This window comes from Coturnix japonica, chromosome 2 (assembly GCF_054131305.1).
Source record: "Coturnix japonica strain WE chromosome 2, WE-NBRP24, whole genome shotgun sequence".
Classification (NCBI taxonomy): domain Eukaryota; kingdom Metazoa; phylum Chordata; class Aves; order Galliformes; family Phasianidae; genus Coturnix; species Coturnix japonica.
The window spans coordinates 60,715,612-60,736,044 of record NC_140664.1 but is presented as its reverse complement, the minus strand read 5'-3'; the positions used below and the strand labels follow the sequence as shown (position 1 = coordinate 60,736,044).

Below are 20,433 nucleotides of genomic sequence, written 5' to 3'. Positions count from 1 at the left end.
CTGCCAAACCAGGTGGGGAAAAAGTATTGGCAAAGATCTGTTTTACGGATGTCTGCAAGGACTTCTTAACACTTTTTCTCCACTTGTTGGCAGCAACCTATGCCAATACAGACACTTTAAAATGACAGACAAGAACATGGAGAATTCAATGGAGAACCAGGAAATAAAGTAACAGCTAAAAAAAATTCTCCCAATAAGTATGAAGCCCGCATAAATGCAAGTTTTTGGAAGCACTGAGGATAAAGATCCATGTGGATAATAAGCAATATGAGGAGACCCCTCTGGGAGGGCCTTATAGAGCTCATTTGTAGCTGAAATAGGTACAAATCTGGCAGGCAGCAACTGCAAAGAAGAGTAAGAAAGGAGATGGGAAAAAGAGACCGGAGCTTGGAACATTAGATGAAGAGAGGGAAACTGGCTTCTTGCCAGGATTTTTGTGAATGGGTGGGTGTGTAGTATCCATTTCCTCTGAGTTCCAGGGGGGAAAAACAACAAGAGGGCAGGGAAATGCTCAGAGCAATATGTTATTTGGTCATGCCTCAAAAATGTGCTACTACTGTCACATAATTCGATATTTTCCTAGTATTATGGGTATTTTCTAGCAGTCCGACTTGCTCACTTTTAACAAAGCTATTTTTCATCGTGAGCTGAATGTGTTCCACTTTTATATATCAAGTATCTTCTCTTAAAAAATGCAGCCATTAAGTGAAAAAGTCTGAATTTACGAGTACAGAAGTCTTTTATGTATCTTGACTGTCTTGAATTTTCATACTGATTTCTTCAGGCTAACATTTACTTCTCATGGTGAAAAGGAAACAAGGGGTGTTACAAGGAGTCTAAGAGGCAATATCACAGGTGCTGTAAAAGTTACAGTTTTTCCTAAGTATATTCAAAGTATAAATATTTTATTTCACTGCAAGTTAGGAAAGAATATCTGATGACAGAAAGAATGAACTTATGAGATGATGGGGGGGAAAAAAAAGAGCTCTAATATCATGAGGTTTGGTTTGTTGCTGTTTTCTCCCTAGATGTATAATCAAGTCTTGCCTTTGTCTTTCATTGTTTGGATCTAATTTTTCATTATAAATGTCTCTTAATTACAAAGTACATGAACCATGTGGTGGAGATTTCTAAGCTGAAATAATCACATAATACAAAACAGAGTACCACAGCTTGAAAGTTCGCTGCAAACAAAGTAAGCAAAACCAGAATACTTCACAGAACACAAAGGAGTGACCAAATTCAAGACAATGCAGTATGCAGTAATTAGAGCTACAACAGAAAGAGAAGGACCTAAAATCAGGCTCCTGAGCAGAGATTAGAGATTTCCAAAAGACATAATTCCCTAAAAGCGAACACACGTGTACATGGAGGAATTGCCTTTGACTTCATGAAGAGTAAACTTTTACCCCCAATTTCCAAATAAATAATTGTTTTATATATTACTCAAACACTGAATTAATAATAATTAATTTTCTTTTAGAAACTGTGTGGAAAGAACTATAAATCTCGTAACACGATGGAATACATGAATGGCACTTACTTGGAGTGAACACCAAAAACATACTGTAATTCAGCCTTGTTCCCTGAAATGAAGGGGTTTTAGGTTTCCCCTAACCTGCAGAAAAGTTGCCAGATTGCCTAGTGGGGCTCCAGGAGCTATTTGTTTAGTTTTCACTTAGGACATCCTGTATGAAACTGTCAAAACGAGCAATTTTTAGTAATCATAGGTAAAAGGGGGCTTCTGTTCACCAGACAGTGATCTCCAAAGTTAGTCAACCTAGTGGAGATCGATTCTGCATCACAGCAAAAAAGCAGAGATCCATCAGTGCAGAAAACCCTGGGTAACCTCCCCAGCTCTACTCCATTTAAGGATTTATATAAGACCTTGAGGCTCACCTGTAAAAGAGGGCAGCCTGCATTCGTGCAAACTAGTGCATGATTGAAAAGCATTTCAAAGATTTACATAAAGAGTCTGTAACTTAAGAGAGTGTAAGTATTAAATAACTATAACCATTTAACATTCCTGCAGAGCCTTTTGAATCAACAACTTGTCACCTTGGGTTTGGCTGACAGAACCCGAGAGCAGCCACACAGTGCAAAGTCCTTCTTGCATCTCTCCAGACTCTCCTTCAGCGTTTGAATTTCTTACAAATAATTTGTTTTTCTTCAAATATTTTAACTATTCGTAATAGACTGTACATTCTGTTACTGCCCTGCTACCTTGCATGAATTATTTTTTTATTCAAGGAGGAGTACAGACATTGGAAAGGAAAAATTAAAAAAATTCTTTTAACAAGCTTATTTAGAAATAAATATATATTCAGTCCCCTGATAGCTACTGATATTTCTGGCACCGTTTTTTGTTTGTTTGTTTTAAATATATATAAGCATTATCCTTAGTACAGATGGATCTGGTAAGCTGTGTAAACTTACCTAGGGTATGGCATACATGCTGTCCATCATTTACCAATAAAATGACTCCTATTTTCCATTCAGCATAAATTAGTTTTATGCCAATATACAGTATCAGATTTTCCATGCTAAACAGCTGTATTGTGATATACTCTAAAAGGCAATGCCAGCTAGTCTTAGAAGATTCCATGCTCCAGTGAATGGATATTTTACTGAGAAAAACATGTATAAAGTTATGTGGGACTACAGGTAAACCAGACACTTCAACAAGTTCATACAGACTGCTGACTGTGCACCCGCAAAGCTGTTCCTCACTGAATACAACCTCTGCTCCCATTTCCAAGTTCAATGAATGTTCCTTTTAAGAGCTTTTATTTTTCTCTATCAATTCTTTTTTGTTTCTGTATCACTTCCACAGTATTTCTTCACCTACTGGGGCTAGTACACAATATGCCTTTTACCACATTCTTACTGCATTCTCTTAAGACTTTGAACCTCTCTATCTGTTAATACCTCCAGTAGATGTTGCCACAAAACTGTACTGCAGAAAGACTACTGAAACTTAAGAAAACTCTAAGAGATACCACGTGTTAGAGAATTTCCTAAGGGGGAAAGGATTTACATTAATTTCCTAATGTTTTCAGACAGATGAGTTAAACATGCAGATTTGGAGGGGAATATCAAATGTTCCAAAAAGCACTCCATAATTACTGCTTACAAAAACAGAGAGAATTTGCCAGCCAGCAGACGAGACTAGGCCAGATTAGAACTCAGTTTCTAGAGGGAAAACAAAACAATCACAAAGTAACAAAGGAGCAAGTCTCAGATCTCTTGGGACAAGCAGAAGCAACCTTCCAAGAAGGCACTTGCAAAACGCCAACAGCATGACCCTACAAGAAGCAACAGGAATTATGGTTGTATGCACAGTGAAAGCACAGCCATAGCGAGTGTCCAGCCTGTGGACAGAAACTATTAAGGTTTCAATAAAATTTTGATAAAAGTACAGAAAATGACTAAAAAATGTGTTCAAAACAATGCAGAAGAATGATTTGCAAGAGTTTACACCCTAGACACAAAGAATCATTACATTTGGAAGAAACCTTTAAGATCATCTACTCCAAAAATCTTCCTATTACCAACGTTGCCCAGTAAACCATGTTCCTTAGCATCACATCCACATATTTCCTGAACACTTTCAGGGATGGAGACTCAACCACCTCCCTGGGCAGTCCATTTCAGTACCTGACCACTCATTTGGGTAAGTTTTTCCCAGTATCCAACTTGATGCCCCCCTGGTGCAACTTCACTTAAGGCCATTCCCTCAGAATGCATGCTCAGTAAAGTAAAACCCTGAATCACAGAATCACACAGATCACAGAATCACAGAATGACCCAGCTTGGAAGGGACCTCAAGGATCATGCAGTTCCAACCTCCCTGCCTAGCAGGGCCACCAAACATACACATTTACTAGATCAGGTTGCCCAGGGCCCTGTCCAACCTGGTCTTGAACACCTCCAAGGACGGGGCATCCACAACCTCCCTGGGCAGCCTGTTCCAGGACCTAACCACTCTCCTAGTAAAGAACTTCCCCCTAACATCCAACCTAAATCTTCCCTCGTTCAACTTAAAACCATTTCCCCGTGTCCTGCTATTGTCAGCCCTTTCGAAGAGTTTACTCCCCTCCTGGGAGTAAGTTCCCTTCAGGTACTGAAAGGCTGCAATGAGGTCACCCCGCAACCTTCTCTTCTCCAGGATGAACAAACCCAACTCCCTCAGCCTGTCCTCATAGGGGAGGTGCTCCAGCCCCCTGATCATTTTCATGGCCCTCCTCTGGACCCTTTCCAAAATCTCCATGTCTTTTTTGTACTGAGGGCTCCACACCTGGACACAGTACTCCAGATGGGGCCTCACAAGAGCAGAGTAGAGGGACAATCACCTCCCTATCCCTGCTGAACACCCCTCTCCTGATGGAGCCCAGGATCCCATTTGCTTTCCGGGCTGCCAGAGCACACTGCTGGCTCATGTTGAGTTTTTCGTCCATCAGGACCCCCAGGTCTTTCTCTGCCGAGCTGCTCTCAAGGACCACTCCTCCCAGACTGTACAGGTACCTTGGGTTCTTCCGGCCCAAGTGCAAAACCTTGCACTTTGCCGTGTTGAACCTCATTAGGTTCACCCGAGCCCAGCTTTCCAGCCTGTCAAGGTCCCTCTGAATGGCATCTGTTCCCTCCACCGTATCAACTGCACCTTATTGCTTATAGGTAACACAGAAATAGATACAAAAAACTCTCCACAAGAAACCTTAGTCATGCAAAATGTGAATCACTGAGTGGGAGAACAGATTGCATATAATGGGCACCTGAGAATTTAGTCACAAGAGTTCTATCCAGGACACTGTCACGTTTTCATCCTTACAGTAAGTATTCTGTTACTTGAATGCTTTACGTGTGTCTTAGACTAAGCACTTGGATAGGAAGACTCATATGTAAGTTCACCTATTCAAAATTTTAGTGTATTGACTAAGGCATTTTTAATACAATGCCAAGAAAGCCAAAGACTAAAGGACATGCAGGACCAATTCACTCCATCTTAATAAAGGTGTCTTTGCACTGTGGGCTGGTGTCTGAGCTTTTCCAGCTAATAGGAAATGCAACGTAACACCTCACACCAGTCACCAAGCTTGCTCTCCCCTCATTCTGTTCATCCTAATTTTTAGCTTCGATCTTCTAACCATACACTTCTCTATAAGGAGAAAGAAAAGGAGAGAAAAAAAACATACATGGGCCTTGTAATGAAAGCTTTGCAAAACAGGATAAATACATACATGTACATAGCAACAGAAACATGGGCAGCTGAAACACAGCCATCACAGGAAGATGGTTCAGAATTCCATGATGAAACATCTAACCATACATAGAGCCACACAGAAGACAAAGGACACCTTCTGCTTCTTTCACAAACAAAGGAGGGAGCTACCTATGGATAAGGGATAGGGAAAAGTAAAGAAAAAATATAGTGACATATCAATAGAACCCTTTGAGTCACTGCTGAGCTAAGCTGAAAGCAGCTGACAGCAGATGCTTAAATATTATCCCTTTTGCACTAGACGGTGGGCACTGAATATAAGAGATTACTGTTTAAGAATGAGGTACATGAGATCTCTGCCCCCAAGTTTATCCACTGTTAAATTAAACACTTGTTTCATCCAGGTGTTCTGAGTCAAGGTTCCCATTAATCAGTAGCTAAGTACGCTGCACAGGCACTACATGAAAAGAAAAAGGTCTGACAGAAATAAAGTACAAAGTGTGCAGAAGCCAAGAAAAAATTAATAGGAAAAGAAGCCATCCAAGTATAGAATAGTTGGAAAGTGGAACAGACATTTCTCATTCTTCTGCTATCAGAAAGACACTTTTGCCTGGAAGGCTTTCTATGTCCTTCCCCTGCTTTTTGAAGATCCATAATACAACTCTATCAGGCAACATGGCTTAACTGGTGGGAATGCCAAGCATGTTATAAATCCAAGATCACAGCAGTATAGTTCTACTAATGTTCTCTGTCTTTTTCTTGATTACTTAAGAACTTATATATGCATAAAGAGCTATTTAACAAATAAAAAACTATTATTAAGACAAATTCTTTTCTCTTTGATACTGCTTCCAAAAACACGAACTGGAGAACTCATCAGAATAGACACAGTGAGGCTTATCCATATAGATGTACTGAGAGACATATCAACTGACCTACTAATGACTTGCAGACCAACACTGACTTCTGCGGAGAACTTCAGGGGGTCATCAATTCCCTTGCTGAATCAAGCAATAATTTTCAAGACATTCACACTACAATAGACTTTCTTGCCACTACAATTCTTAGACTAATAGCCACAATACATAGCCACCAGAATTAAAGAAAAAAACTTGCCTGAAAATATGCAAGTCTAGAACTTTCCAGTTATTTATTAGTGTACCTACATGATTAAGCACAACAGTTGGGCACAGGATAAAGTTAAAGTATTTAAGTACCCTCTTAAGAAGAGTGAGTTAAATCTGTTTAAACAAAGCAGCTTCACTTGCAGTGAAACAGAACATTTTCTCTCCAGATTTTGCCACCACATTCTAAGTTCAAGACAGAGCTCTGAGCTGAGACTAAACCCTGAACTGTCTAACCTGAAGCCTCTGCCCTGCAAAGGAATGATTTGTTCCTGAAAGGTGGGTCACACACCATTTATATATGATGATGGGCTAACAGTAACCACAGCAGACTTCACAGCTCACACAGCGGGCAAACTGCATGGAAAATTCTACTGACTTCCCCAAATATGCTCATTTTTAGGCAGCACAAATCTTACGTCTTTCCTACAACTTTTTTCTTTTTTTTTTTTCTCCCATTTTCATATGTTAAGATGGCTAAAACTGAATTATGCTGGGTTTCTCCTACAGAGGAGAAAGACAGCACGTCAAGTTTCACCCCACTCCCTACCCCAAAAGTGAGCAGTCACTTTGTTTCCTGATGATAACGTATGGTTGTGACCAACTCATTCACCATCCATGCCTCAGTGGTGTTTCTATGATAAATTGCAGGCACTTGTATATGAGGTCAACAGAAATATGTAATTCAAACAAACCCTTTATACACATATTTATGAACTTACTTTAGCATCTGACTTTCATGTCAGCATTATATGAGTATCAGTAGGGATGCAAAACACTACAACTGAATCATCCACACGACAGGCAATTTAACACTGTAGTAGCATCTGTGAACATCAAGCAACTAATGTAGCAGTTCAGAGAAGAAAGCTTCCTTACTGACAAGTCACTCATGCTAATTGAAGTCCCACACTTGGTTACTGTAAATGACAAACATCTCAGGATCTTAAATGTAAAAGCTTTCCTTTGATACAGCTGCAGGCTTGTCGTGTTTTTTTGACTTATTGTAAAATAAAGACACAGGACAGGAGGCTTTTGAGACTCCAAAAACATAAAGAAAAATAATGGAACTCATTACTGAAAACAGTTTTGACTTGTTTGAGGTCTGCTTTTGCTAGTGAATGGAACAAATGATGTTACTGGGTGAAAGCTGCCAAGTTTCATTAGAGTACTTCTGTGAAAGTGTATGATCTCAGAGGCTATACATGTTAATTTACAGTAAAGTTTAGATTAAAGTGATGAATGTGTATCTAGTGTGCATTTAAATGCAATTTTAAAAGAAAACCAAGCTGGGGCCTTCCTGCTCAACATGCCACTGCAGATTCTCTGGCGCAAAAGCAGAGCACCTCAAGCAATTGCTAGACTCTACTGGCAGAACAACGCAGTATTTAATTAAATGTCCACCATAAACGTAAAGTTCATTTCCAAACATTGGGTTCAGCTATCAGAATATAGGTAGTTTGAGCAGTGTTATATATCTGCTTGATGGGTAAAAGCTGTCAGAAGGTCCTGTCAAACATGAAGCAGAGTAAAAGATAAGAAGAATTTTCAAGTAAATGCAGTTTTCAAGTAAACGCATCTTTTTCCTCTTTAGCCCAAGATGCCAGTTAACATTTTGCTGTCTCCTTTCACAGTGAGTAGCCCTAACAAGGCAGCCCTAGCGCTCCTCCCTCCTGAAACCATGTTAGTATTTTTCTGTTCATTTTACATACAAGGTTGGACACTAGTCCAGGTGTACAGAGTAAACACACGTGCAAATGTGTGCTAAGTGTAGTCTTCAGCAACAGTTTATGTACGTATTCTTATCTCCCCCATTTATAACATGCACCCAAACCACAGCTAAGCTTGCACAACTTTAATTTTCCCATTCTATTATTAAGTGCATCCAAGAAGAGATTTCAAGCTTCCTGTTTGTGCCTCTCACATTTCCTTTGAAAGTGACAGGCAGTGTCAGGCTAGAGGGGCTAGTACAATAGCCATTAAGGTTTAAACATTGTAGAGCCTCCAAACCATAACATTCCCAATTCATAACTTACTGACACCACAGGAAACTCCAAAGGACTACCCAGAATTCCATGCTTTTTTGGGAGAACACCAAGGATCCTGCAGGCTTGTCCACAGCTTCGTGGTGCAGCTTGCACTGACACCTATGGTGTCCTAAAGTTAGTACAGCATCAATGTCATGGTTTTGTAATTTTGTAATTTTGCTATCAGTATTCCACATCATAACATCATGTAAAGCATGGATGATTTTGCTGAATGTGCAGTTCACAGAAGAAAATTACATATCCCAGAGGACTTTGCAGAGGATGGTTCCCTGACCATGACATTTCCTGATCAGTAATCAAACCCAGGCCGCATGGGTGAGAGCGCCAAATGCTAACCACTAGACCACCTGGGATATGTAGTTTTCTGCATACTACTCAAACAATGATGTTTTTGACAAGCAGCACACTTTATGGCAAGGGGGTCCACATTGTTTGAGAAAAGCTCATTTGTTTTTTCTTTTTCCTTTCTGTTTAAGCTGAAATTGAACATCAGGCTTGTGGAAATAGGAGCTATTGGCATCTGCTGATAGCTGTGCTGATATTTATGCAGCAGCTCCTCTTTAGCACATGACATTCAAAGCAGAGGGAGACGGGTCCTGTTTTCTATTACAGGACCGCAGCTCTACTGATTTCAGCTCTGGAATCTAGATGGAGCAAAAGGAGAACCAGGGCCAGAGATGCACCCACCTAACTAACACCCACCTAAGAAGCTGTTGTGATATTGCATGGAAAGGGTGTTGTGGGTTTCTCTACCGATTTCCACAAACAGCAACAATATCCTTGCAAATTTAGGTGACCGCAGGGCTTATAATCAGTTAATTAGCCAAAGGACAGGGTATGCAGTGGCAACCTAATGTCTAGAAAACAAATAAGCACATTTTTTAAACATTGGAGAGATTTCAAATAATAATAATATGGGTTGAAGACAAGGAGAAGGGCAACAGAATGATACTTGAGTGGTATTTTTTACAAGAAATACAACCTTTCATTTTAAAACAAAGGCCAATAAAAAAAAAGTTCTGTTTACTGGGCCCCTAGACTTGCCATCTAATTCATCAAAATACTGCATCCATTTGCATGACACGTGTGTCTTGTTCAATCAATAGAAAGCTGCTAAAAATCTCCTAAATGTCCTATTCTAAACAACATTTAACAGCTACAACCACAGTCTGATTTTGATTTATTGAATAATTTGACCAGAGAACACCTTAAGTCACAACAACATTAAGTGCAATAACTTCTCATTCCTTTGCTGAGCACATATGAAATTAAACAAAATAAAAATTGACAGCACAAAGTTATCCTGAATCCATTCCAGATGGATTAAGTTCACCATATATATTAAATGTAGATCTTAGCTTTGGTTTGACATCACATTTTATTGACTCCCAAAAACAAATCAGAAGTAACCCAGGATGTGTTAGCAATTCCATTTTAAATCTAAATATTTCTGATACTAATTATACAGCAAAGGGAAAACGCTGAAGACATTTTGACTTTAACTGCCCTGTCATTCTGATTAAAAAAATATCAGCTTTACATCTGCAAGAAATTTATAAAGTGTACACTTTACAAATTGCTATGGAGCAATTTGTGCACAGTTAGTTCTTTGTTTAATCGAGAAATCTGCCCAAACTGTGATTGTGTGCTTATTTCCCTAAGGCTGGGAGTGAAGGTTATTTCATTATGCCTTTTGGGAGCAGAAATCTATCTAATACGTTTCTGAATTATTCCAGACTGAGCTGAAGCTGAACATGAGAACAAAGGCCTGCTTCCACAGCGGAAAGACTACCCTAACTCCCAGCTGGGAAGATTTAGGCAGAGATTTATAAATACAAACACTGAAGAAATTTGCAAGTAATTGCATGTATTTGCTCTCTGTTGTGGTATGCAGTAAACTAATATTTATAAAAACATATCAGCACACTGCTTCTCATTATACCCTTCCCAGACTCAAAGAGTTGTAATGAAGGTTAGTTTTATTTTTCCCTTTATTCTTCCTGAGTGTGAGTGCTAACAAAAGAGGACAAGAAAATAAGAAGCACTGCTTGATGACTGCTGTGTATAGATGTCAGAATGTACACAAATTCCCTGTAATTAAAATATTTTAATTGCTGCCAATAGGCAGACAGGAATATACACCTTACTGCTCTATTTTACCAAGAACAAAACTTTACTTCAGCATACATGTCTTCATGAACAAGCACATCTGGAAAGTAACCAGAAGACAGTTCGACTTTACCACTACCTATCTTTTATGTTTCATGCTACATATATAAATATCCATTTATTTTGCACTACTGCTACGGTTTGAAACTTTGACTTAGGCAATAGTTACTTTGGAGACCACTTTCTTCAGGGTGTGAATATGACACTAATGATCAACTATCACAGTAAGACACACTTTTAACTCAACTCCAACCCAGGTGTTGGAAGTGAAGAATCTTCCTTCACGGTATTTGCTCCTCCAAAAGCTTTGCCAAAGCTCGAGTTTGAACTGAATTTCTATCACCTTGGAAGACATTTGCTTTCCAAATGTTTCCTAACAAAAGAATATTTGCAGGGTCCTTGAAAAGTCATAGCAGTATTTCATTTTGGAGAATGCCAAGGATATCCAGAAAGATTCAGTCCACTTGATCTTGGTCCAAACTGCCCATTCCAAATACAATTTGTTTCAAAATCTGTTTAACATTACTAGGTGACAGAAGTGTACCTACATAACACATCACTTCCAAGACTCCAGCAATCTGAAAGCAAAGAAAGGAGTGGCTACGAACATAAACCAGACTCTTTGTAATGAACATACACAATTACCCTCATTGGGTAAACAGAAATAAAACTACACCACATACCTGAAACTTTATCTAAATTGATGAGATTTTATGATTATGTTACATCATGTTATCAAGCTGTTCTACTTTAAGGCACACACCCTCCATTTCATAGGTATATTTGAAAGCAAATATTTCTGTTTAGTACTTGTGATGTCCATAAAAGAGTTTCCTGTATGATTCCGTTCAGAGTTAAAAAGGAAGAGTTTATAACAGGTTTTTATACATTTGTAAAAATTTAGAGCATAATTAATGGTTCATACTTGGGGTTTTAATGAATATATCATTAATAAGTACTTGGCATAATACACTAGTTTTATTACTCTGTCATGTAAGGTTTTTGTGTAGTTCTCAGCATTTTGACATTACAGCAAAGACTGCAGAGCATGGAGTTTTCAAGCCAATGCTTACAGTTTAGCCTGTTTGTTACCTAAAAATGAAAGTTTCGAGTAGTAGTTATTTTGTGTTGAGTTAATGTTGCTTAAGGTTGGTATTTACTATGTAAGTACTGTATGTTGTATGACAGCCTTAACTGCTAATTTTCATTTTTATAAACGCTGGGATTTCATAAACCATGAGACAGGTTAATTCCACTGCTGTCAGTTAGTGACTGTAACATGCTATTAAAATGAGTGTTTTCTTGTAGGAATTTTGTACGATGTCCCTGCGCTACTCTCTCCATGCAATCTTCTTTTCCCTTCAGTTAGGGTACCCAATGTTTCTGCCTCAGAATGCGAGTTCACATGATTAGGAACAACAATCTTGTTAAAGAGAACAATTAAGCAGACTCTTAGGTTCAAGACATTTCTTGTAACAACCTGCAGTTTGTGGAATACACTGACATGAGAAAACGTTGAGAGACGACAATTCACTGAGAGGAGGATTTAGTTATTTTTAAACAATGGGTTTTTTTACTTTAATAAATGGGAAAAGTTGATCATCATATTAAAATATGGGTGTTAGTAGAGCTGACAAGGCTGACAATTGCTTCTTTGGGACCTGCCACATTACTCTGTCCATGTGGCAACATTTGAACTTTCATTACAGAGCAAAATTTCCACACGCGTTAAAGCACGGCATATTTTCATCTTGAATACAGGCAAAATCGATGCAAATAAGACATCCAAATTCAGAACAAGAAGCAGAAGCCAAGACTTTCAGAAAACAGAACTCAATGTTAGACTCTGTGAGTGGAATCTTAAAAAATATTCAGCATACTAGAAATTCAGTAGATATTTTACACCGTTCAAGAAAGCATTCTTCAATTTCAAATTACCAAGCCCTGGAGAGCTTCCAAAAAAAGTTCTTAATGCTCAATATTTCTAAAAAATGAAGATATTTACATAACCGTACTACGCTTCATATGGCTTCTGGCACAATGTTTACATATTGTTTTAAGCATAAGTAGATAATATTGCTTTAAGTATCAGTTGTTAACTACTAAATTACTGTCCCAATCTCAGATTTTAAAGCAGCTTCAGGTGAAAAGAAAAATCTAGCCAGTAAAAAGGCTTTGGAAGAATATCTATAAAATGAAGAGTTAAAACAGTAACCCAACATGAAAATTAAGCTAGGAATAGAGACTGGAATCCACTTTCTTGGAAGTATTCTTAGTTAATTGGTAGAGCATTGGTTTAGCACAGTAGATGAAGATTTTTATTTGTGGCTTTGCCAAAAACTTCCTTGGAGATCTCCAACAAATCTCAAGTGCTATACTTGTCAGTTGCTACAAATGGGAAATGGGTCTGCGTGTACTTCTTTCAGAGAAAAATCGTCCTTCACACAGAACACATGACACGGAGCCTCCTTTAATCAACCCCTGGAGTTTTGTTTCTTTCTTTTTTTTTTTTTAAATAATGTGTACCAGTGACAAAAATATTCTCCACTACTAGCTTTACTATATTATATTTATTTATGAAGAATCATGTTTAACAAGTCTTTTAGTATCTTTAAAAACTGCTCAAGAAAGGAAGATTTACTTCCTTCTTTCCTCCCAAACTACACCTTGTAAAAACAGGGTATGTACGAAGAATTCCTGAAATTGACAATAGACCAAAATCACTTTGGCATTACTTCCAGGCTGGTCTGTTTTTAAGAAGTCTGTTCTCTTGCTTTTTGAACATATAAAGATTTAAGTTTGAACATACTTGCTAGCCTTCAGCTGTTCTGAATGGGAAGGTGTTTCATGCACAACAGGCATACAGTCAGTTTGCACACTTCACGTGATGAGACCCTCAGCTTCATTGAACAAGTTTCAAGCTGCCTGTAGTACCAACACCAGACCCCACTGTTTCATACTGTACCACCCAAATCAAGGAAAAGCTCTTACCCACATTATATCAAAGACCTGCATTTCTTCCTAAGCAGCAGTCTGTGCTCAGATAGATATTAAAGAATTGAGTTGACCCTATTCAGTGTCCAAATCCTTTCAATAGCTGCTTAAGTGTTATGCTTTGAAGCATGTGTGAACTCAGAACAGAATCTGCTGTGTACTTCTTTACACAGAAGTTACCTAAGTTGTGAAGAGTTTCTTGCAACATGAACATAAGGCAATAAAATAAATCTCACAGGGCTCTAACTCCAAAAGACAGGCCAGGAAGAAAGAATACAAAGGTTAGAAAAAGCAGTAGACATTCAAGCATGGGTGAAAACAAGACTGGACAGGAAGGGAGCTTCCAGAGGAGGATTTCATAGAAAATAAATAAATAAATAAATAAAGCAAAAAAGATTGGAAGAGCTTGATGGAAAGAGAAGACCAAAGGAAAAGGAGTTACACAGGAGGAGAACATAAACAGTTCTGAGGGAAATGGAACAGCAGCTTGGAAACCCACCCAGCTTTTTTTTTCTTAGTCAAACTAACAGTCAAGCTAACATGATTTCAATCTATACTAAGTGTTTAACACACCAGATGATAAATTCTCTAAAACAATTTAAATAGTGAATCCCTGCAGTTCTGACAGATTGTACTATGTTTAATGGGCATTTCAAGCACGAATTTCTACTTCAACATTGATATCTACAACTTCAAAAATAAAGTCATATTTACAAACAACAGTGCTCTGCTGCTGAATGGCACACACATACGTAAATGCTTAATACGAGTACAAATAGTGCTTTTTTACTTTTGTTTTCCTTTTCAGATTGGCTAAGTATTTGCTAAATTCAAACAGAGACAACCAGATATAAACATAAGATCTATTAACTTCTAGTTTATTCCATACCTGTTAGCCTGAAATCAGTTTCCATTACAATTTTGTTCCTTGTTAATAAAGTAACATGCTACTACTGCTAATAATAAAAAGTACAGAATTTACTAGCACTTAAAACTCTTAGTCTAACCAGATGTATAAACCCCCAAAACTGCAAAGAATTTTTTAATATATGTAATATAAATACAAATGCACATGTATATGCATGTACACACATCTGTATATTTATATAGATATATATAGGCTTCTAGTAGCACCTGCTGTAGTAGATTTATGTAAGGACTTAGGAAACTTGATAGCTGCTTATAACTTTCTGGAAACTTCATTTTCAGGAGTTATATTCTCCATGCTTATTTCCCTATTGAGCAAAATCAATTACTGTATTTTTGGTTTACATAACAGTGGGTTAAAAAAAAAAGAGGCTTCATTTTCATATATTGTTTTTCTCTCACAATGAAAGAATGGCTGAACTTTCCAGTTTGAATGTCCAGGATGGCTGATCCTCACTGATTACTAGGTACTTTTGTTGTTTAGAAAATATCAAAGCTTACATTTGTACATATACCATGGTAACAATTAGTAATAGTATGAGAGCTGCCCATTTTACTTCCCTGTCTCCAAGAGACATTATTCCTTAGTGCCTGGATAAAGTCAAGTACAGGAGTCAGCATTACAGCCCAGAAGACTGCTTGTTGCCTCATATATCCTTGGGCAAGAGCATCGCATTCCCACCAAGCTGACTGAAAATCTCTGCCCTTTCTCGCATACAGCCCTCTTCTACTTAGGAGAAAGCAAGGCTCAGTTTGGCTCACTCTAGCTGAACAGATTTTTCTGCCTGAAACACTTAACCACTGTTTGCTGCATTATGAACTGCTGTTCAACTGCTCTGTTGTCTTTGAGCATGAAAAGATGTTTCATGATGGCACCTACACTGAAATTACGCAAGAGCCAATAAATTCAATAGATGCAACAGGCAATGTTCATGCCTTTGTCTTGTGGTGAGGGAAGAAGAGTTCTCTCATTTCCTGTATTTTATGAAGTCAGAAATGCATCAGCAACCTACAGAACAGTACTATAAAAGTCTAAATTGCTGACAAGTTCTAATATAAAATTGAAGAAGAGTACATAAATTAAACGTCACCACATTATTCAAGGTATTGGAATCTTGGAGCCAGTAAGCATAGATTATTTTATTTATATACATATTCAATATATGTATCAAAATTATGGCTACAGCCCTTGAGAGTATATATAAATCACACAGGTGTGTCTGTGTGTATAAAGTTAGGCTGCCAAGAATTTGTTGTAATTCTTTGAAGACAGGTCTTCTTGAAGGCATCTACATCACCTCAGATCATCACATTTTTTACTACCTTCATTTAATCTTTTTTTTTCCTTAGTTTCTGCTTCTCCCATCCTCCCACTTGCTCAGAATTAGCTATTAGGGAAACAGTTCATATGGGCAAAATTTAACTACCTTTAAAGATACGGTTAAAATTAGATTTTTGCTTTACTCTTAAATTATGTGCAGTTTGAAAATGTAAGAGCGTAGAAAGGTCATATCTATATATTAGCTAATAATAGAATAATAGAGTTTTATATAGCCAGCACTAGCTATAGGGTTTCCTGTAATACTTCTGTATATAAAGAAAACTAACATGCTATATATACAATACAAGCACACTTCAGCATACCACATAACGTCCAAACAGAGCACTTGAAAAACATTCCAGAACATTTCTGAAGGTGCTCTTTCAATTTATATTTAAGGTAAAATCACCAAATAGGCAACAACAACGTACAACTCCTTATTTTACCTCCAAATGATTTGGCTCACAGGTATTGTGCATTTTTTGTTAGAAATCGTTTTTGTTTGTTCATTTTTAAATATAATACACCACCTGCTTTCATAATTTTAATTGATGCTAACAATCTGAGTTCAAAAAGATTTAAAGACTTCCATGGTGAGGCAGAAATGAATTCCTCACACTATTCATTGCCCACAGAACTTACTTCTACCTCTGGGTTAAGGTCTCTGTTTCCACCCATCCTACATGAACCTTCATCTGACTTTTACCTCAGCCACCATCTTAAAGTCCTAGCTTCAAAGTGACTTTGCAACACTTTGCAACTTCTTCAGTTATGAAGAGGTGATTCTGAACTAAAATAATCCAGCTCAGAGTAACATGTTACTTAGTTAGGAATTGCAGCTATGTGTCTTTTTTATTCATCTTCAAGACAAAGATACATAAGGAAGAGTTAGGCAGAAACTGTACCACTAACAAAATACATAAAGGAGCTGGAAAGCCCTTGTTTTCTATTACATGCCAAACTTCAGTACCTCATTCCCAACCTTGTTATTGCAGTGCTCTTCCCACTGCTGGTTCACTGGAAGCAGGCTCTTACCCTTTGAAAAAAAAAAAAAACGGTGTATGTTTTTTCATAAACAAACCCTAATAGACGCAGATGAGTCTATTTTAATAAATTACTACTGATAATTTATGACAATGCCATTTCCTGAACTCTCCTCCTTGAACAAAATGGCAGTTATGTAAAACCTGCTAGTGCAGGCACACCAAACAAACAGCAGTGGGATGACCCAACTTCCCAGCCAATCATCACTTCCCTCCTTTAAGGGACAAGAGAAGAAATGAAAAACTGCCAAAAGCAGCAGGCTGAGTGGAGTAACCAGAAAGTGACAATATACTGCTAATGGTTCAATGACTGCAAAGGGCTGCTCAAGCTGTGTTCAACAAAAACAGCCAAAAAGAGAAGAAAAAAAAAACAAACAAAAATAAAAAAGGCTAGATATTTGATTTTACCTTTTGTCAATTAATGTTAAACATGAGCTACTTGGAAAAATGATAAAATACAATGAAAGAACACAATAATGTTTCATACAGGTGGTACCAAGGTCCCTGTCTGGGCCTGCAGACAAAACCATTCCCATGTAAACCTTACAGAGAATTAATCCTCAAGGACCACTGTAATGAGACCTTAAAAGGCTGAACAACAGCAGCCTATCACTGAGGGAAGCAGTAGCCTGCTCCCAGAAGTCTTCTCTAGCAGAGTTACATCAAAGCAAACTGGGACCTGATAGCAGGATTCTGCAAGAATCCCTTATCTTAGCACTAGCGGATGCTTCTCCTCTGATTGTCTTGAACTGCCACCTGTCCCAGGCATCTTTGAAGGCAACGCTAAGCCTGTGATGGATCTGACCTCCTTGAGCTGAAATTCTTTTATGTCTTTCTTTATTTTCTGCTCTGTTACATTCTTTCCTTGCAACATACACTACATGAAACAAAGGGAGTTCTCACTCCTTGACTTTCTGTCCCCAGCTACTCAAAAGCCAAAAAACAATGTAAAGGATTACAGTCCACACGCAGTATGGAGTAGTCCTCAGGAGACAAGCCTCTTATTTTTGAGAGTTATAACTAGATGGGCTTTTACACGAAGGGGCTTTACAATGAGGTTCAGTGTTGCTGGGAGCCAAGATATGAAAGCTGCATATCAGAGATAGCTTAAAAAACAAAAACATTCATAATACAGAAGTATATTAAAAATCACATTACAAAAATAAGCAGGAAAATAATAAGGAAGCAATAAGACTCAGAGAAAACAAATTATTGCAGAGTATGCGCATGTACTATATTATGCACAAATATCCCGTAACATCACTGTCCAGCACACTGTAAGAATGTTCATTTCACCCTAGATGAAAACACAGAGTTGGCCAGCCCATGTCAAATAACAGCTCTGCTATGTGAGAGGTATACGGACACAAAGCACTCAGCTCATACACAGGGAGATGACTTTAATGCCACAAGTCAGTGTTTCAGTCTGTCAATGACTCAAAGGAAAGCAGGCAATTTCAAGAGACATCTTACCAGAGCTACAGAGACTAGAAGATACGTGCAGAGTTGTCAAAAGACTTTATCCGATAGCTACAAGCCATAATTCATTAAGTCACCAGGGTCCTGGAAAGGCTGGGCAAAGGAGAAATCTTGCTAAAGCTCCCACCCCTCATTTCCCACTCTTATATTCAATCAGTTATAAACTGGTTTTGAAGTCTTTTTCTTCTTCTATGTGCACAGCTCTGTCAGAAGAACAAGAAGCCAAGTATAACTAGGTTGAACAGGACACTGCCAGCTGCTCCTCCCAGTTCCCTGCACCGACAACATAAAAGAGTGCCACTAGTTGCAGTTAGGTGAAGCTCATGAAGCATTACGCAGAAGGATGGAAGCATGAAAGAGAAAACACCTTTTGCTTTTGAAGCTTTCTGGGAAAGTACAGATGGAGGAATTCAACTAACCACACAAACAGCAAGACTGCATCAAAATACTGATCCGGATCGTTTTTCTTATAACACACAGATTAGAAAAGTTTGCAGCAAACAAGCAGCAAACATATAGGGTCTAAATGTTTATTTTAAAAAGGCATTACATGGAAACCACAGAGTGGACCGCAGCATTTTCTCATTTTCTGGAGCCCAGACCTATTGTGTACATTGCCAAAATTAACTTGGCCTAGAGACATGCTGTGCTGTGCATTCAAACAGCAAATAAAGTTCAAGACTTTTCACCACTCATTTTAAGACTTCTTCCTCCTACCCCACACTCTCACTACATGGTGTTGTGCTTCAGAACCACAGAGCAGCATCAGCTAGCACCAGCCTCTGCAAGGAAATACAGCGGTCATTTCCCAACAGTCAGCTCATCAGGGAATGGTGTCTACATCATCTTGTAAGGTAGCAGTCTGTGGGCTGCCTTTATGTAACACAGCAACTTTGCATTTTGCAGCCTTCTAGCACAGCCTCAGCAGCAAATGAACCTCACCCTCCTGGTCCAGCAGGACTCTGCATGCCCAGGAGAGCCTTATGCATTGGTACAACAGTCACACAGGCTGCTTATGAGCAAATCCCAGAGCTAAAGGCTGGGCTGGATGCAGAGGCATGGGATGCTTCAACCTCCCTCTACAGACCTCCCTTTTATAGCGATGTACACACAGAACAGTAGCTTCTGTGGGGAGTAACACTACAGCAGCACACTTCAACCTGCCTTTCTGATTTAGTTTGGCTTACAACGTACTAGAGGATAGAAAATACTATTAAATGAACAACTTGTGTTACTACCTGTGATGTACATAAAAAATAATTATCTTCTTTAAAGAAATGTGCCATCTTCCCACATTAACTGAGAAAAACTTTCGCAGTCCAACAGTTGACGTTTCATCCACCACTTGCAATTTTTTCCTTGTGAGTAGATTAGGCTTTTAGTCATTATTTATCGGGACCTTTCTCCAGTTGGCTTTATTTCCCAATAGGCATATTCAAATTTTCTGCACTCAAGTTGACAAATCAAGAAAAACTGAAAATCTGTTAGAGTAAAAATAAGCACAGGCCATGGTCACTGCCAGTCTCATGCAAATGAGAAGAATTTATGAGCAGGTCATACATCAGCTTTTCCCTAAGTCAAGCATTCCAAGCACTGGGCAGCTCACTGATTCAGCCAGTGATTAAACCTGCGTTCCTCTCTCTCTTCCAGTAAAAATAAAAAGAAAATTCACTCCTACTATAGCAGCAACGAATGTTTTTAATGTCTGGCACTAATTTTATTGTTAGAAGTACTCTAGCTATTTGTGTGAATGACGCTGATGCCAATTCAAAGTATCACCCAGTAAGAAACATGGCAAAGGAGCCAACTGCTCGCTATCACTGTATCACGCTGGTCCATCCTGGTAAAGTGAACAGCCACTGTTTACACACAACACAGGCCTCAATCCAAAAAATGCTTATTCACACAGAATGACCTGATTTCACTTCAACAACAAACTCTACCAGAAGTCAACACATCGAAGCCAGAGGCTTTCAGTTGTATCCACAGACAAGCAGGTGAAAAAAGTAAAGAAATCAAATGTAGCACCTTCTTACACTGAAAGTGTGACATACTGGAATGCAATTTATTTCAACACATCTACCTCATTAGTTATTTGCTTCAACACTTA

At 38.4% G+C, this 20,433-nt stretch overlaps 1 protein-coding gene across 7 annotated transcripts in view; it reads right to left on the bottom strand.

The window, feature by feature from the left end:
• The window catches only part of GLI3 (GLI family zinc finger 3), a 195,661-nt gene that overhangs the window by 103,898 nt on the left and 71,330 nt on the right, over positions 1–20,433 (bottom strand). Inside the window, exon 1 of one of the 7 annotated variants that reach the window (XM_085539974.1) lies at positions 16,772–16,798. The exons of the other annotated variants lie outside the window; for them this stretch is intronic. The gene's annotated coding sequence lies outside the window, so the exon portion shown is untranslated. Of the gene's footprint in view, positions 1–16,771; positions 16,799–20,433 lie in introns of those variants that run through there. 7 annotated transcript variants of the gene reach the window in all.